The 16,084-nt window shown below is 41.6% G+C and overlaps 1 protein-coding gene and 1 long non-coding RNA gene across 4 annotated transcripts in view; one reads left to right on the top strand and one right to left on the bottom strand.

The window, feature by feature from the left end:
- Window positions 1–16,084, top strand: part of tnr (tenascin R) — a 676,393-nt gene that overhangs the window by 306,404 nt on the left and 353,905 nt on the right. The gene's annotated exons all lie outside the window — the stretch shown is intronic.
- On the bottom strand, window positions 9–1,164 carry LOC134298639 (uncharacterized). Its single transcript, XR_010005731.1, has 2 exons — window positions 590–1,164; window positions 9–505 (listed from the first exon to the last, which is right to left on the bottom strand). It is a non-coding gene; the product is annotated as an uncharacterized LOC134298639 (long non-coding RNA).

The following is a 16,084-nucleotide window of genomic DNA, read 5'->3' as shown; positions in this document are numbered from 1 at the left end:
CCACGAGATTCAAAGTAACAGAGTTTATTAGGTTACAGAACTCAAAACAAGCCCGTAAAACACAAGGGCCAGGCAGTATTTGCCTTTAGGAGCAAAAAGGGGCAAAATAAATGTTCAAAAGATAAACCGGATTAAACCGGAGTTTAATCCGGGTAAAAAACAAACTGCTTGCTTCAGCCTGAATATAAACAAAATGAGAGCCAAGAACAAAAGATACAAAGAATGCAGCTAATTGGCAGCAGATTCCTCTCTGCTGCCAACACAGTGTTTACAGTAACTTGCGTCGCTCCCACACACACACAGCAGACAGGATTTCCAGCACGAACAAATCAGCCAGGGAATGCAACAGTAGAGTAGACCAGTTCCGTTCCGTAGTTCAAAGCCAGAAGCAGACGTTTGTAGTTTTCCCAAGTCCAAGAAGGGGATGAAGCCAAGCCGTGGTCAGTTCAGTCCGGGTATTCAAAGCAGGAGATGGCGTCCGTCAAGAAGACGACGGAAGGTCAAGCTAATAAGAGTAAGCACAGGTTTGCACAAACAAATGCCCACACAATCCCTCCCGCCGTCTGACCCTGGATTCCAATCAACTTACGTCTCAGCACAGGAAAGCACACAAGTCTTCAGGGAAGCGTCCCACACACACACGGATCCCAAGCGTTTGCCCAGATTACCTTGCCCAACGCAATTTGCAATTGCTCTCAAGCCCCATTTTATGCCAGTTACAAATCTTCATCACTGTCAGCTGTCCTCCTTAACCCGGGCGTTTCCTCATCACTTTCCTCGTCAGAGCTGGAACACCTCTGACTACGCCCAGCAGCATCTCCAGCTGTGGATCCCGTCCCATCCCTCCAGCTAAGCCATGGATCTGATCCTGAAGGTCCCCATTCATCTTCTGCCCCATCATGGCCAGTGGCACCCAATTCCTCCCTTACCCGAGTCCAATCCATCTCATCCTCCTCCGAGCTAACCTGCCCCTCCTCCATTCTCTCCGTAAACCCCTCGAAAGACTCTTCATCAGATGGTGCTGCAAATATGTCTCGCAGTCTTTTTCTCTCTCGCTCCTCGAGAGTATCTGACTCTCGAGGAGTCTTACGCCCACGCCTGTCAGTAACAGAGCCACGAGGCTCAATCATAACACTTTTGGTCAGCAAGTTCAGCAGCTCAGCGGTTTAACCCGCTGCACTATCAGGGGCTCACACATAGTATGCTATTTAATTTTGTTAAATAACACAAAGTCTAAGTAATGAGGAAAATAGAGGTACAGTAGAGTCTCACTTATCCAAGCTAAACGGGCTGGCAGAAGCTTGGATAAGCAAATATCTTGGATAATAAGGAGGGATTAAGGAAAAGTCTATTAAACATCAAATTAGCTTATGATTTTACAAATTAAGCACCAAAACATCACGTTATACAACAAATTTGACAGAAAAAGTAGTTCAATACGCAATAATATTATGCTGTAATTACTGTATTTATGAATTTAGCACCAAAATATCATGATATATTGAAAACATTGACTACAAAAATGGCTTGGATAATTCAGAGGCTTGGATAAGCGAGACTCTACTGTACATGTAGTTTTCAAGTGTTCTCACCCTGAGATTCCTCCCTATAGGGAATAGGGGCCAGGCATTGAGATCTGGAAACCCTATAAGCACGTGATTCTTGTTCGGCAAAATAAAAGTATGCCAGAATGTGAATTAAAATACAGGTATTGTACATTGTATTTGAATGCATTCTTCTTAAACTCCATTCCATCTAGTTTATGCAACACCGTGGATGATATTTTATGAGAGGAAGTATATAGAAGAGAAGCAGGCAGAAGGAGCTTTCAAGATAATTGTCCATAGCAGGAGAATAACAACTGCCAATTTAAAAATCAAATCTGCCATATTATTGTGGCGTCTCTGCTTTTTGGTATTTTTTTTCATCAGGAACTTGTCTTCTTTCTTGATGGAAAGACCATGCTGTCACCCACAAGGTTGTATTGTTTGCTGTGACAGCAACAAGGCAGAGGGACAAGGTTGTCAAAATGGGTATAGTTGATTGCTGCAAAGATATATTGGAATGACAGCTGCATCACATTTTCTTGATACACATTATGTTTCTCCTCCATTGATTGCAGTGGCCTATGGCTAATATATGTGATACATTGTGACTGGCTGGTTGCACTGCACACAGAGCCTGAACACAAAGAAGGTAGCATGGCTGGGGTTGAAAAATCCTAGGCACTTGAAAACTCCACGCTAAGAAAGTCACAGACTGATACGCATTACAGGATAGACAAGCACATGACCATTTAGAGGAGCCAGAAAGGCACTCAGAATGGTATGGTCTTCAATATGACAGGAAGGTCAGAGTAAATCCAGGCAGTTCCCAAGTTACAAAAAAGATAGATTCTGTAGGATTGTTCTTAAGCTGAATTTGTATGGAAATCAGAACCAGTACATTTTTAAGTGTAACTCCAGACACACACACACACACACACACACACACACACACAGGCTTTGGATAGCATAGGAAAGTGTTAACACCTCCTGTGGCATTTGTTTTTCTGTCTGAACCCCTATTCAGAAGATTTCGCCTTACTTTCTGTCCCTGTGATAATTGGATTTTGAAAAAATTGGCTGCTGAGGAAAACAAGGATTGATGATAAAGCTTCAGTTGAAACATCTTTTCCCCATGATATCCCTTCCAGGAGTGAATTTCCATTCCTAGGGGTAGATTTCTTTCACTTCCTGTTGTCTCAACCCATTCTTAACTGTGAGTAGTTTGTAAGTCAGATCTTTGTAACTTGGGGGCTGCCCCTAAATCTCTTGGACAGTTTAAGAAAATTACCTTTGCAACTACAACTCATTGAATTCTGCATCCAGCATGGCCAATGCATGGCTAGGGGGGATTCTGGGAGTCGTAATCCAAAAGAGTAACTTTTCCAAGCTTTGTCCTTTTGTACTGCTTCCAACTTCCCAGTTAAAACAGTGCTCTATTACATGCAAGGTTATCCATTTGTTTAGCTCCTCTTCAGGGGCGGTTCAACCGCAAGGCAAATTAGGAAGTTGCCTGTGGCACCATCCTCTAGGGGTCGCAGTTGAGGTGCTTCCATGTGCATGTGCACCTTTGCGCGTGGGCCCGCCTTCGGCCTGTGGCCGCCTTTGGGGCCTGGCCCAGGGCTAGGCCCACGTCCGGAGCCAGGCCCGTCTTAACCTACACCTATGGCAGGCATCCTCAGAGTTTCTGAGGTCTGTTGGAAGCTAGGTAAGGGGGGTTTATATATCTGTGGAAAGTCCAGGGTGGGAGAAAGAGCTCTTGTCTGTTTGAGGCTAGTGTGAATGTTGCAATTGTCCAGCTTGATTAGCATTTAATGGCCTTGCAGATTCAAAGCCTGGCTGCTTCCTCCCTGGGGGCATCCTTGGTTGGGAGGTGTTAGCTGGCCCTGATTGCTTCCTGTCTGGATTTCCCCTGTTTTCAGAGTGTTGTTCTTTATTTACTGTCCTGATTTTAGAGTTTTTGTTAATACCAGGGACCAGATTCGCTTTTGGTGGCCTTTTAATTATCTGCCTTGATATTCTGGGTTATATGGCTATGTGGAAGGACCCTCACTGCTCTTCCACACAGCCATATAACCCAGAATATCAAAGCAGAATAGCTCACAATATCTGCTTTGCACTGGGTTATCTGAGTCCACACTGCCCTATATCCCAGTTCAATATTTGGTGCTAAATTCGCAAATATAGTAATTCCTGCATAACATTACGATGTATTGAATAGCTTTTTCTGTCATTTTCTTGTAAAACATGATATTTTGGTGCTTAATTTGTAAAATCATAATGTAATTTGATGTTTAATAGGCTTTTCCTTAATCCCTCCTTATTATCCAACATTTTTGCTTATCCAGCACTTTTATTTTTCAGTGATTGGTTTGGGGGAGGGGGGTGCCAAAATTCTGTTTGCTTACACTTGAAAATTACCTAGGGCCAGCCCTGCTCCTCTTCCAAAACATGTACTGTTTCTGATATAAAAAGAAGCAGCCGTGTGCATCCAATGCATTGCTTTTCTCTTGCTATATTCCCAATGTTCTGCCATTACATTGTTCTTCCATGGCACTGTTAGAGCATGACAAAGGATCTTATCACATGAGGCTTGGGCTTCATCCTAGGATGCTTCCAGGATGGAACCTGTCGGAGTTCATTACATAATGCAGGGCTAGTTCTGGCATGGGTCCATCCTTGCACCATCATAGGACAGAGCCCTGGGAACAGGGTGACTACTTGAGTTCTCATTAGGTAAGGCAACGACAGTGTGGGGGGAAGCTGGGCAGCAATAGTTGCCCCGTGTGATGGGGAAGGGGGCGATGCAAGGCACTTAAGGGCAGTTTCCCCCACTGCTTGATGGATTCCCCCACTTGATGGATTCCCACGAGGGGGAGGAAAGTGTAGTTTCAGTAGCTCCAATGAAGCTACCCATACTTTCTGGCCCATTTCACCAAGTGATGGCAGAAAGGGGGCAGGGCAACACGTGTTGCTGCCCTTTCTGCCATGTCAAAGCACCCTCCCACACCCTTGAGGGTAGGAGGGAGGACACACAGGGCACCATGTGAAGAAGTCCCATGTCCACCTATCTCCTTTCCTCTTCATCCTTTCTGGTGTGTTTTTAGCAATATTGGCACTGAGAGGGTGGTAAAGGACGGCTGGAGAAACACAGACTTTTGATGCTGGGTTACAACAGGATATCTTCAGTAAATGGTGGAATAAGAAGAGCAGGCTTCTATTCTAGCTATCCTACTAGCTGTGTGTGTTTGCCTAAAACAGGCCGGGTAAACAACAGCTGCCTCAAGTATCTTTTAACAAATGTGCATAAAGAGCAAAACAGGGAAAATGGAGAGAGATAAGCCTGCCTCATCAACTACCCCTGGCATGTTAAAACAAACACATCATAGATCTATATACAGTAGAGTCTCACTTATCCAACATAAACGGGCCGGCAGAATGTTGGATAAGTGAATATGTTGGATAATAAGGAAGCATTAAGAAAAAGCCAAGTAAACATCAAATTAGGTTATGATTTTACAAATTCAGCACCAAAACATCATGTTATACAACAAATTTGACAGAAAAAGTAGTTCAATGCGCAGTAATGTTATGTTGTAATTACTGTATTTACGAATTTAGCACCAAAATATCACAATATATTGAAAACATTGACTACAAAAATGCGTTGGATAATCCAGAACGTTGGATAAGCGAGTGTTGGATAAGTGAGACTCTACTGTACCTTGAAATCATAAGAAATGCGGACGCTGCCAAAAGAAAAAGTCAGCCCTGGATTCATTTTATTTTTTTTATTATCATTTTTATTGATGCTTTACATGCAACTTTGTTCCACTTATATCTTTCTCCACTATTAATTTATACTTTACAATAAAAGTAGGTGAACAATGCATAATAAAAAAAATAGGAGAGCCCTGGATTCATTTTAGAAAAACCTTCATGTGCTCCATAGAAGGTACAAAATGTATTTGTTTACTTGTGTAAGATTTACCTGATCCAGTTGTTTAATTTCACACGTTCATATTGTCAGTTTTGAACAACAGATTTGCTGGAACATGTAGAATGGCTCTTCTTTTTTGCGGTGTCGGAATTTTTCCCTGTTTCTGTAGATATGTTTTCCTGGAACTAAGGTACATCAATAAAGTGAGAAAACCGTTCCCAGCATCCTCTCTCTTTGACTTACTCTAAGGCTGGATCTACACTGCCCTATATCCCAGGATCTCATCCCAGATTATCTTCTTATCCCAGATTATCTGGCAGTGTAGATAATCTGGGATCTGATCCTGGGTTACAGGACAGTGCAGAAGGAGCCTAAGAGTGTCACAGAAGAGCAATGTCATGTTGGAAAATGAGGGACATGGCAGGAGCAAAGCAAAGCATTGGAGTCATACTGGCTCTCTCTTCATACATCAGAGCCAGATTGCACGTAGTCTTATTTACTCCTCTGTTGATGTGAGACAATACAAGCTGGCTGGTGTGGGTTCACTGAGAAGGAGGAAAGCAACAAGGAGTCTCTGAATGAAAGCACTGAGAAGAACCCAGCTACCAGTTGAGCGGCCTTTCTCTTTACACTCAGAATTGACATATTTTGTAGGACAAAAACTTGCCTTGTCAGGTGATATACCTAAAGGTGTTTTTCTCACCTCTATTCATTGTCACCACATGCCTGCCAAGACTGCATTATCATTACTCCTTCTCCTATAGCTTTATTCTAAGGGAATGGGAAGGAAGAGAAAGTAAGTGGAGATTTCAGGAAGAGATTGCTTGCCAATATTGCAGAGACAAACCAATGCACAGATGGGTCTCTGTATCTCAGTTCCAATCAGCAGACAAGAAATTACTCTTTGGCATGAATGCTGAAGGCTCAAGATTGTATGTAATACTCTTGGAAAGTGACATCTGTCAGGAAATAGAATGGTGGTTCCATGCTGTCAGTGGCTCTGCCTGACACGAAGAGTGGCAACATTGCCTGGAGGGCAAAAATATCATTCCTTTCCAGTCCGTTTCTATATAGGGGTGTGAAGGATGAATGCACCCACATATCCATCTAAAATCTGGTTCCTGATATTCTGTCTCACATTAAGAGGATATCAGGTGCAGTGGAGGATGCTGCCAAAAGTTAAATAAAGAAAACGTTTTCCTTCTTATTTTCCTTACACGATGAAAAATATTGTGCTGGCCCTGACTGGGGGGCAGCAACAGAGCTTGATTGTACGAGCAGCTGCATCCATCATTACTGTCAATTTATTTGAATACTGCATTTCCCAGAAATATATTTATGCTGAAAGCAGTTCCCAGAATAGGCCATTTAAATAAAATACAGCAATTATAATACATCACAGTATAACATCCACTGCTTAGCAGTTAGCTTATTTATTTGCAACATTTCAAAAATTTGAAGGAGAATAAAATATGCCAAGATTATTATCAGTACCCATAATGCTGACGTTATGACCACTTTGTTCCACCGTTCGTATCAAGAAACCTAATAGTGAGAGATGTCAGCCATATCGAGCTAGAAGCAAAAAGGGAGCACAAAGCACTTCAGGCAGCTTGTCTTTACCTTTCCACTTCCCACAGCAGAAAAAAAATCCTACTCTTATCTTCACCAGCATAGCAATGCCCCCTCTAGCTCCTCCAAAGAGCAGGATACCAGAGGAAGCAAGGTCTGGGAAACTCTTTCCTCACGCCTATGCCCTCACTAAATTGCATTGTGGCAGGAAAGCACAAACACTATCAGACTTCAAAAGAAATAGTCCTGAAGCGGGTGCAATTAGTCCCTAATGAGACACTGCACCCCTGGCTTTGGTATTTGCACTCATAGTGTTGCCAGACTGAAAGCGTCTGAGCCTTTAATGGCTGTGTATAGGAGGGAGTTTCAGTAGGATCAGCTTACCATGCAAGCAGCTAACAAGCAGACCTGCTGAAATTCCCTCTTCTAGACAACATTTGAAGGTACAGAAGCCCACTCCAGTTTTCAATCTGGCTCCCCTAATTGCAAAACATCTAGACCAAACTTTTTAAGTGGAGGGCCGATTCACAGTCCCTCAGACTGTTAGCGGGCCGGACTATGAAATAGTCCAAAATTAGGATTGTTGTTGTGTGCCTTCAAGTCATTTCAGACTTAGGTCAACCCTAAGTCTAAAGTTTAGACAGAGGCCAGGTAAATCACCTTGGAAGGCCACATCCGTCCCATGGGCCTTAGTTTGGGGACCCCTGATCTAGACGATCTCATAAGACCATAGGCCGGGCTGTGGCGCAGCCTGGATAGCAAGCCAGCTGCAACAAATCACTCTGTCCAAGAGGTCATGAGTTCGAGGCCAGCCCGTGCTTCTGTCTCTGTTCTATGTTATGGCATTGAATGTTTGCCTTTATGTGTGCAATGTGATCTGCCCTGAGTCTCCTTCGGGGTGAGAAGGGCGGAATATAAATGTTGTAAATAAATAAATAAATAAATAAATAAGCAAAGAGACCTCCAAAGACCATCCAGATGGTTTCATAAGACCATAGGTAAGGAAAGGGGCCCTCAAAGGCCATCTAGACGGTCTCATAGGACCATAGGTAAGGAAAGTGACCTCCAAAAGCCATCTAGATGGTCTCATAAGGCCGTAGCTAAGCAAAGAGACCTTCAAAGACCATCTAGACGATCTCATAAGACCATAGGTAAGCAAAATGACCTCCAAAGACCAGGTAGACTTAGGTCAACCCTAAGTCTAAAGTTTGGGACAGGGGCCAGGTAAATGACCTTGGAGGGCCGCATCCGGCCCCCGAGCCTTATTTGGGGACCCCTGATCTAGACTATCCCACATCACATTTTTTGTTGGTAGCGGCCAAAGATATGCAGATGAAAATGGCAAAGTTCTATGGTAAGCAAAAAATACAAAACTTGTGGCAAGACCCATTCTGGATCAGACTAAGGTCCCATCTAGTCCATGTGAAGCAATCGAAAAAGACAAAATGTGACACCAAGAGCAACACAGACAAACATACATGCTTCCCAGCACCTGAGCTAACATTCAGTATCATAGTTACAGATGCAAAAGATTTTTATTTACAGTAGAGTCTCGCTTATCCAACATTTGCTTACCCAACATTCTGGTTTATCCAACACAGATTGCCTCCCGCCTCGATCCACAACTGTTTCTCTAGGCAGCAAGGACTGAACTTTTTATGTATTTAATTTCCAACAGTGTTGTTACTGTAAGTTCATTTTACGCAATTCTATCTTTATTTGTAGTCAGTTTGTTAGTACCTAATGTTTTTTAGTCAGTGTTTTCAATATATTGCAATGTTTTGGTGCTAAATTCGTAAATAACGTTACCATGTATTGAACTGCTGTTTCTGTCAATTTCTTGTAAAACATGATGTTTTGGTGCTTAATTTGTAAAATCACAATGTAATTTGACGTTTAATAGGCTTTTCCTTAATCCCTCTTTATTATCCAATATTTTCGCTTATCCAACATTCTGCCGGCCTGTTTATGTTGGATAAGTGAGACTCTACTGTATTTACAGTTTTTGTATTCTGCACTTCTCATCCCAAAGGGGATTCAGGGCAGATCACAGAACATAGATATGCGACAAACATTCAATGCCGTTAATATACTGACAAAACAAACAATTCTACATAGATAAAGTGATATATAGGTTTTTCCCATCTTCGGCATCTTGGAGGCCTGTGCTCGATTCCGGCCACAGAGGGATGCTGTTGCTCTATCTCACTGTGAAAGAGCTTTGATTGTAAATTTCCTCCTTTGATTGAATTGCTGGCATTTTTCTGGCATTTTCTTATGGGTGCCTTAAAATACCTCCCCGCTTTTTAATGTATCTATTTATCTAGATACATTTTGCTTTCGAACCGCTAGGTTGGCAGAAGCTGGACTAAAGGCCAGGAGCTCACCCTGACCCGGGCGACGAACTGTCAACTTTTTGATTGACAAGATTTAATGCAGCTGATGGTTTAAATTGCTGTACTAACGCCCGGCCCTTACTGTTAAAACTGGACCCTGACACTATTGCTGCACTATTGTCACTGTTAAAGTTTGGCAAACTACCTGGCAGATTCATTGTTAATTGTAAAGTCAGGTGTAACTAAGCAGTACATAAGTTCTGAGTAAATCACATGGTAATGAATGGGACCTATAAGCAATTAATAATAGGCTGCAGTGGAGATTATGTAATGCAGCAGGTGATTGGTTAAGGGGAATATAAATTAAGCAAGCAACCACAGCATATCAGCTTCCCAAGGATTGTGGAGTTTTTCAATAATAGAGATTGTGGACTTCGCTGTAGTGGAGTTTTTTTGAGTTTCCCTATAGAAGAGAGTTTAGTGTGTTTGATTTGATTCTGTGAAATTGTAGATCAAATGTTGCTTTAAGACTGAAGACACATATGTAGTAGAAGGAGGAGAGACTGTGTATATATATTGTACAAACTGTATGTTTTGGTTTATGGAACTGTAAAGATTAAAAGCCTTCCTGGTTGGAATAAAAACAATCTCTGCTTATTTGTTTAATGTACTGCAGACTTACTAAGGATATCAGTACTCATTTCTTCTGTGTTGCCTGAAGATTGACTAGGATCCATCCATATTTGGGAGAGTAGGTTTACCATTCAGCTTAGACATACTCGATTTTGAAATTAAATGGATGATTTTTCTACTTTCACCACACACTTTTCAATCTTACCTATTTTACTTTGGACTCCTCCATTGATTTACCATCACACAGTTGAGATTTGTCCCTGGCCACTTTTCCTCTTTGTGGGGGAAAAAAAACCTGGAGAAAATTGCTGACAGTTAAAGATAGCTGCTATTATGGAAAGTTATGTACCATTACAAACATTTAAAATCCACCAGTCCATAGCATTGATCCATGGCAGTCAAAGTGGTGTCAAACTGCTGTAAACCCTCTCATATACTTACCTGCCCTGATTCCCCAAACTAAATTAACAGCTAAGAGCTATGCCTACCAGCAGAAATCAGTTGTACTAGTGATTCTGTTTGTTAGTCAGACAATCATTTGTAAGAAAGGACTAGAATCCATATGGATCAGAACCAGAATCACCAGCAATACAGATCTCTTTCACCCAGTGTAGCTCTGTGCTGTTAAAATGGATGTGAAGAAGGAAGAGATAGGCCTAAAGCTATGAAATATTTTCAAGAGTTTTATTCATTTATTTACAGTATTTATATTCTGCCCTTCTCACCCCGAAGGGGACTCGGGGCAGATCACAATGAACATATACATGGCAAACATTCAATGCCATACGATATACAGACAGAGACAGAGACACAGAGGCAATTTAACATTTTCCAGCTTCCTGCTTCATGAGGGTATGCTCGATTCCGGCCACAGGGGGAGCTGCCGCTTCATCATCCACTGTGACACCAAGTCCTTGATGGAGTGCTTCCTCATCCCTACCGCATGCTGCTGGATGATTTTATGGTGCTGTAAATTAGTTAAATTAGCCTCCCCCTTAAGCGGTACCTAAATTTCCTACTTGAAAGATGCAACTATCTTTCGGGTTACTTAGGTCAATAATGAGCTGGGCTATTTTTAATGGTCAGGTGCTGAATCTGATGCGGGCTGGCTTCGAACTCTTGACCTCTCAGTCAGTAGTGATTTATTGCAGCTGGCTACTAACCAGCGACACCACAGCCCAGTTCAGTGTACTCCCCAGAGTGCCCTTCTTGGAAAAGAGGGGGTTTGTCCTCACTCAGTGAGGTGGGACCCCTCCATGGCTCTGAGAAGCCTCTATTCAACCTCCCCATCTTTCCTTCCCTCTTGGCTCCATCCCTGTTCTGAATTTAGCATCTGAAGCTCTTTTCAAACCTCAGCTCTTTCTCTGTATAGCAACCAAAGCTCTCGGATGCAACACAATGACAATGGAAAAGCTCAAGTGAAGCCATGTGTATGTTTTTCAAAGAAAGCACAAAAGAATGCCTGTAATGGCACTGTTTTGAGATCCAGCCAGGTAGAAAGATGTGAGAAGGAATACAAGGATGAAAGAAAGGATGGAGGAGGGAAAGAAGGGGTAGAAAGAAAAAGGGAAGGTATCAAAGAAAGAAGGTAGGGAAGGGGGAATGAAAGAAGGAAGGCAAGGATGATAAAAGGGTTGGAAGAGGTAATGAGGCTAGAAAATTACCCAACAGGCACAATTATCACTGTCCTTCCAAATCTACTTTGCTGGGCATTAGCTGTTCTCCGGTCAATCAAGACATGAGTGGATGCTTCCTCCATCTTCTACATAACATCCCTTTAGATATTTCAAAGTAATGATCATGTCTCAGATTTTTTTTATCCGAGCCTAATATACATAGCTATTTAAAGTTTCCTCATAAGTGTTGGTTTCCAGACCTTTGATCATCTTGATCGTCCTTCTATGAATACATTTCAACATCTAAATATCTTTCTTAAGTTGTGGTGCCGAGAACAGGACACAATATCCCAGGTCAGGTCTGACTAAAACAGAAAAGAGTGGGACTATTACTTCCCTTGTTCTGAACATTATATTCAAAGGAAGAGAATATTATGGGACACTGTATCACACTATTGACTATACTTTAGCCTATTGTCTACTAAGACCTCTAGATAGTTTTTGCATGTACTGCTTTTAAGCCAAGTATCACCCACTCTTATTCTAAATCAGATAGGGAAGCCATTGGGTAGTATAAATATTCCCGTTTTGCAATTGTGAGATCTGTTTGCGTGAGTTCTGCTTGTGTGATCCTGCATGGCAGAGGATTGGACTGGATGGCCCTTCCAATTTGATGATTCTGTTATTCTTTTGCATGTATCTGCTCTTTAAATTTCCCCCTGTCATTTTAGCACTTTTTAAATTTGCTAATGTAAAGTGCTTCATCTGTATTCCTCAGCCAAGTTGAAATTTATTCTGTAGGCATTTATTTTATTTTATATAATTTTTAGAGCCATCTACCTTGACATTTATTTTACCGCCTGAACCCTTCTACAAGCAAGATTCACATCATCCTAATTTTCTGCAATAGAAGGATACCAAGCATAAACAAATCCTTCCTCCTTCAAATAAATGTGGTCTGACCACTTGCTTCCTCGGTACTGCCATTTGCACAAAGGTCTAGATATTAATTACATGCCCTTTCAATGGATCAGACCAAACCTCTCTTAGCTCCAGATGGGGGTGTTTTGTGCTCTGACAGCCTACCAGTTACAGCTAAAACTCTACTATGGCAACAGAATATACAGCATAGAAAAGCTGCTCATGGCTAACAACAACAACAACTTGGAATTATACTAAATGTCCTTTGACCAGTAGTTAACCATCCAGAGTGTTGCTGCAGGAAGGTCCTCCATGGTGTATGTGGCAGGGCTCAGACTGCATTGTAATAGATGGTCTGTGATTTGCCTTTCTCCACACTCACATGTCGTGAACTCCACTTTGTAGTCCCATTTCTTAAGGTTGGCTCTGCATCTTGTGGTGCCAGAGCGCAGTCTGTTCAGTGCCTTCCAAGTTGCCCAGTCTTCTGTGTGTCCAGGAGGGAGTTTCTCATCTGGTGTCAGCCACTGATTGAGGTTCTGGGTTTTAACCTGCCACTATTGGACTCTTGCTTGCTGAGGTGTTCCTGCGAGAATCTCTGTAGATCTTAGAAAACTATTTCTTGATTTAAGGTGTTGGCATGCTGGCTGATACCCGAACAGGGGATGAGCCAGAGATGTCACTGCCTTGGTCCTTTAATTGCTGGCTACTACTTCCCGGCGGATATCAGGTGGTGCAATGCCGACTAAACAGTGTAATTTCTCCAGTGTTGTGGGGCGTAGACAACCTGTGATGATGTGGCATGTCTCATTAAGAGCCATATCCACTGTTTTAACGTGGTGAGATGTATTCCACTTTGGGCATGTATATACAGCAGCAGAGTAGCAAAACACAAGGATAGATGTCTTCACTGTGTCTGGTTGTGATCCCCAGGTTGGGCCAGTCAAATTTCATACAATTTCTAGCACCCACGTTTTGCTTGATAGTCAATCAGTGCTTCTTGTAAGTCAGAGCACGGTCCAGGGTAACTCCCAAGTACAGTGTTCCCTCACTTATCACTGGGGTTAGGTTCCAGGATCACCCGCAATAAGTGAAAATCTGTGAAATAGGGACACTATATTCATTTTAATATTTATACAATATTTTAGTAGTTACACACTATTTTAAGTCTTTACTAATCAATCGTGTGTTGATAAATCGCCTCCCATTGCTGCTTGAGCTCCTTTTCTCTTCCTTTGGTTTCTCCTTCCTCCCTTCCTTAGGATGTAAATTGTAATTTTTTATGATTTATAATAATCTTTTAGAGTTTATTGAAAAACTGCATAACAGCGAATCCACGAAAAGTGAACCGCGAAGTAGTGAGGGAGCACTGTATTTTGGTGGGCTGCAATGCTCCCAGGTAATCCTCAGAGCTTGAGATGCTTGTCTGTTCTTAAGGTGAAAAGCACACATTTGCATTTTAGATGGATTAGGGATCACACTGATTAACTGCATTTAAATGGTTGGATGGCCATCTGTCCGTTGTGCTTTGAATGTGATTTTCCTGCTTCTTGGCAAGGGGTTGGACTGGATGGACCGTGAGGTCTCTTCCAACTCTATGATTCTATGCTAAGGATCAGCAGTCCCTAGATGTTGTCTGAATATTCAGGTTTGACTTTTGTTCCACTTCAAACTTCCGTAGAAAAACCCTGAGACATACTCTTGTTCACTGTGCAACCTTCCAGTATTTTCTTGCAGCTTATTCCATTTTTTTCCTTGCCAGAAGAAAGCCACTAAAGAATGTGCTCTATACCTTTTAACTGCTAAGGTTAGAAGCTCTCCATTTGGAAGCAACACTCATCCTACAAGTACTCAGACAAGAAAGGTCCTATTCATTGCAAATGAAGTGCCTCTTCAGGGGGCAGGGGTTTTTCTCGACAGGTCCCTCTGTTCTTCATTCTCTCATCTAAAACAGAGATCCTCTCCCTTTCCATGTAATTCAGAAGTCCACTTTTCTAGTGTCGCAATTCACATTGGAACTGTTCCTCTTGATGTTTTATTTGCATATGGATAGAACTAAAAAGTTGCAGTATTGAATGCTCCTCTCTTGAATTTGGTCATAATTTCAGTTCCCTCTCCTTCCATGTGTCCCCTAACAGCAATCCACTCACCATGTTCAATCCTCACTGGGGATGGCAAAAGGGGGCAGAGGATTTTAGAGATAACCATCAGTTTTGTACACATATGAAATATGTGGAGAACCCCAAGCTATGCTGATATTTCTCCATACGCTGAGAATAAATGTGTGATTAATATGTGGAACAGAATATTTTGGAGACAACAGATTTTAACTAATAGCACAGCCCAAACAAAAGAAATTCTTTGTGTTTTGGTTTTAGGCCTGTTCCTGGGGTTATTTGGGGTGATGACTCAGAAGATTGCATTAGATAGACTGCATTAGGTCTAGTTTCTTAGATATAGTTATCATGGTTTTCTATGGGTGAGCAGATGGCGATTAGTAGATGGCATATGTTCTGTGTCTCAAAACTAGAGCTGATAGGAGAAAACTAGTGCCATTTTTGGAATCAGCAACCCAATTATACCCAGAAACAGGGCTAACATTTGAGGCACCCAAATGTCTGTTGGCCAGTGAATATAACTGTAATGTGTTGTAAGAAAAATTTTAACAATATTTCATGTGGGTCAGGAAAACAAAGCTCAAGCCTACTTTTGCGCCAAGAGGAAATTGAACATCTCCTAAAGCAGAAAGAGGGAGAGAAATGCTAAGAACTGATATTATATCATTATCCTCAGAGTCACCCGACTCTGTCTGCATTATGATTAGCACAAGCGAGACTTCAGACTCTGAATAGTTGGGTAATATGTCATCAGGGCCTCTTTTTAGGAAGAATTTTGTACATGGCAGAATTTTGAATGTTATGAATCTAAAATGATAATTATTTCTTTGAAAAACCACTATTAATGCTCAAACCACATAGGTTTTATGACAATTTGGAATTACAATTTGTCTGGCAGTAGGAGCCAAATGACATATAAGATACATTTAAACATGAACATATAACTAGCAGGTTTTATTCTGGGATAGGAAGCAGCTTTGGTGCTCTGATGTCAATGGAATACAGTAATGTACAAATTAAGGCCAGCACTGTTTTGCTGATACCCACTGCTTACTTTCTGGCTGCCAAAAACAGTGGGTTTATTCTTGATCAGCAGAAAACAGGAGACACATTTCAAGGTGTTCAGTGGATGATTGATTGATTGAATAGTAAAAAGCCCATCAGAATTCAGCTTGTACGTGCTCTCAAAGCCATTCCTCGGGGGATATAAAATATCATAGAAAGAAAAACAACACATGCATACATAATAAAACAAAATATGATTTTCCAATGTATGAAATCATTACTATATTTGTACATTGCCTATGGCTTGCACATACTTGTTTGAAATATAAATCCAGAAGTTCTGGAACTAAAACTAAACACAATTTACTGGACAAAAAGAATTGTGTGAATGAAGACTAAAAGG

This window comes from Anolis carolinensis, chromosome 4 (assembly GCF_035594765.1).
Source record: "Anolis carolinensis isolate JA03-04 chromosome 4, rAnoCar3.1.pri, whole genome shotgun sequence".
NCBI classification, from domain to species: Eukaryota; Metazoa; Chordata; class Lepidosauria; order Squamata; family Dactyloidae; genus Anolis; species Anolis carolinensis.
This window is presented reverse-complemented; position numbering and strand designations above follow the sequence as displayed.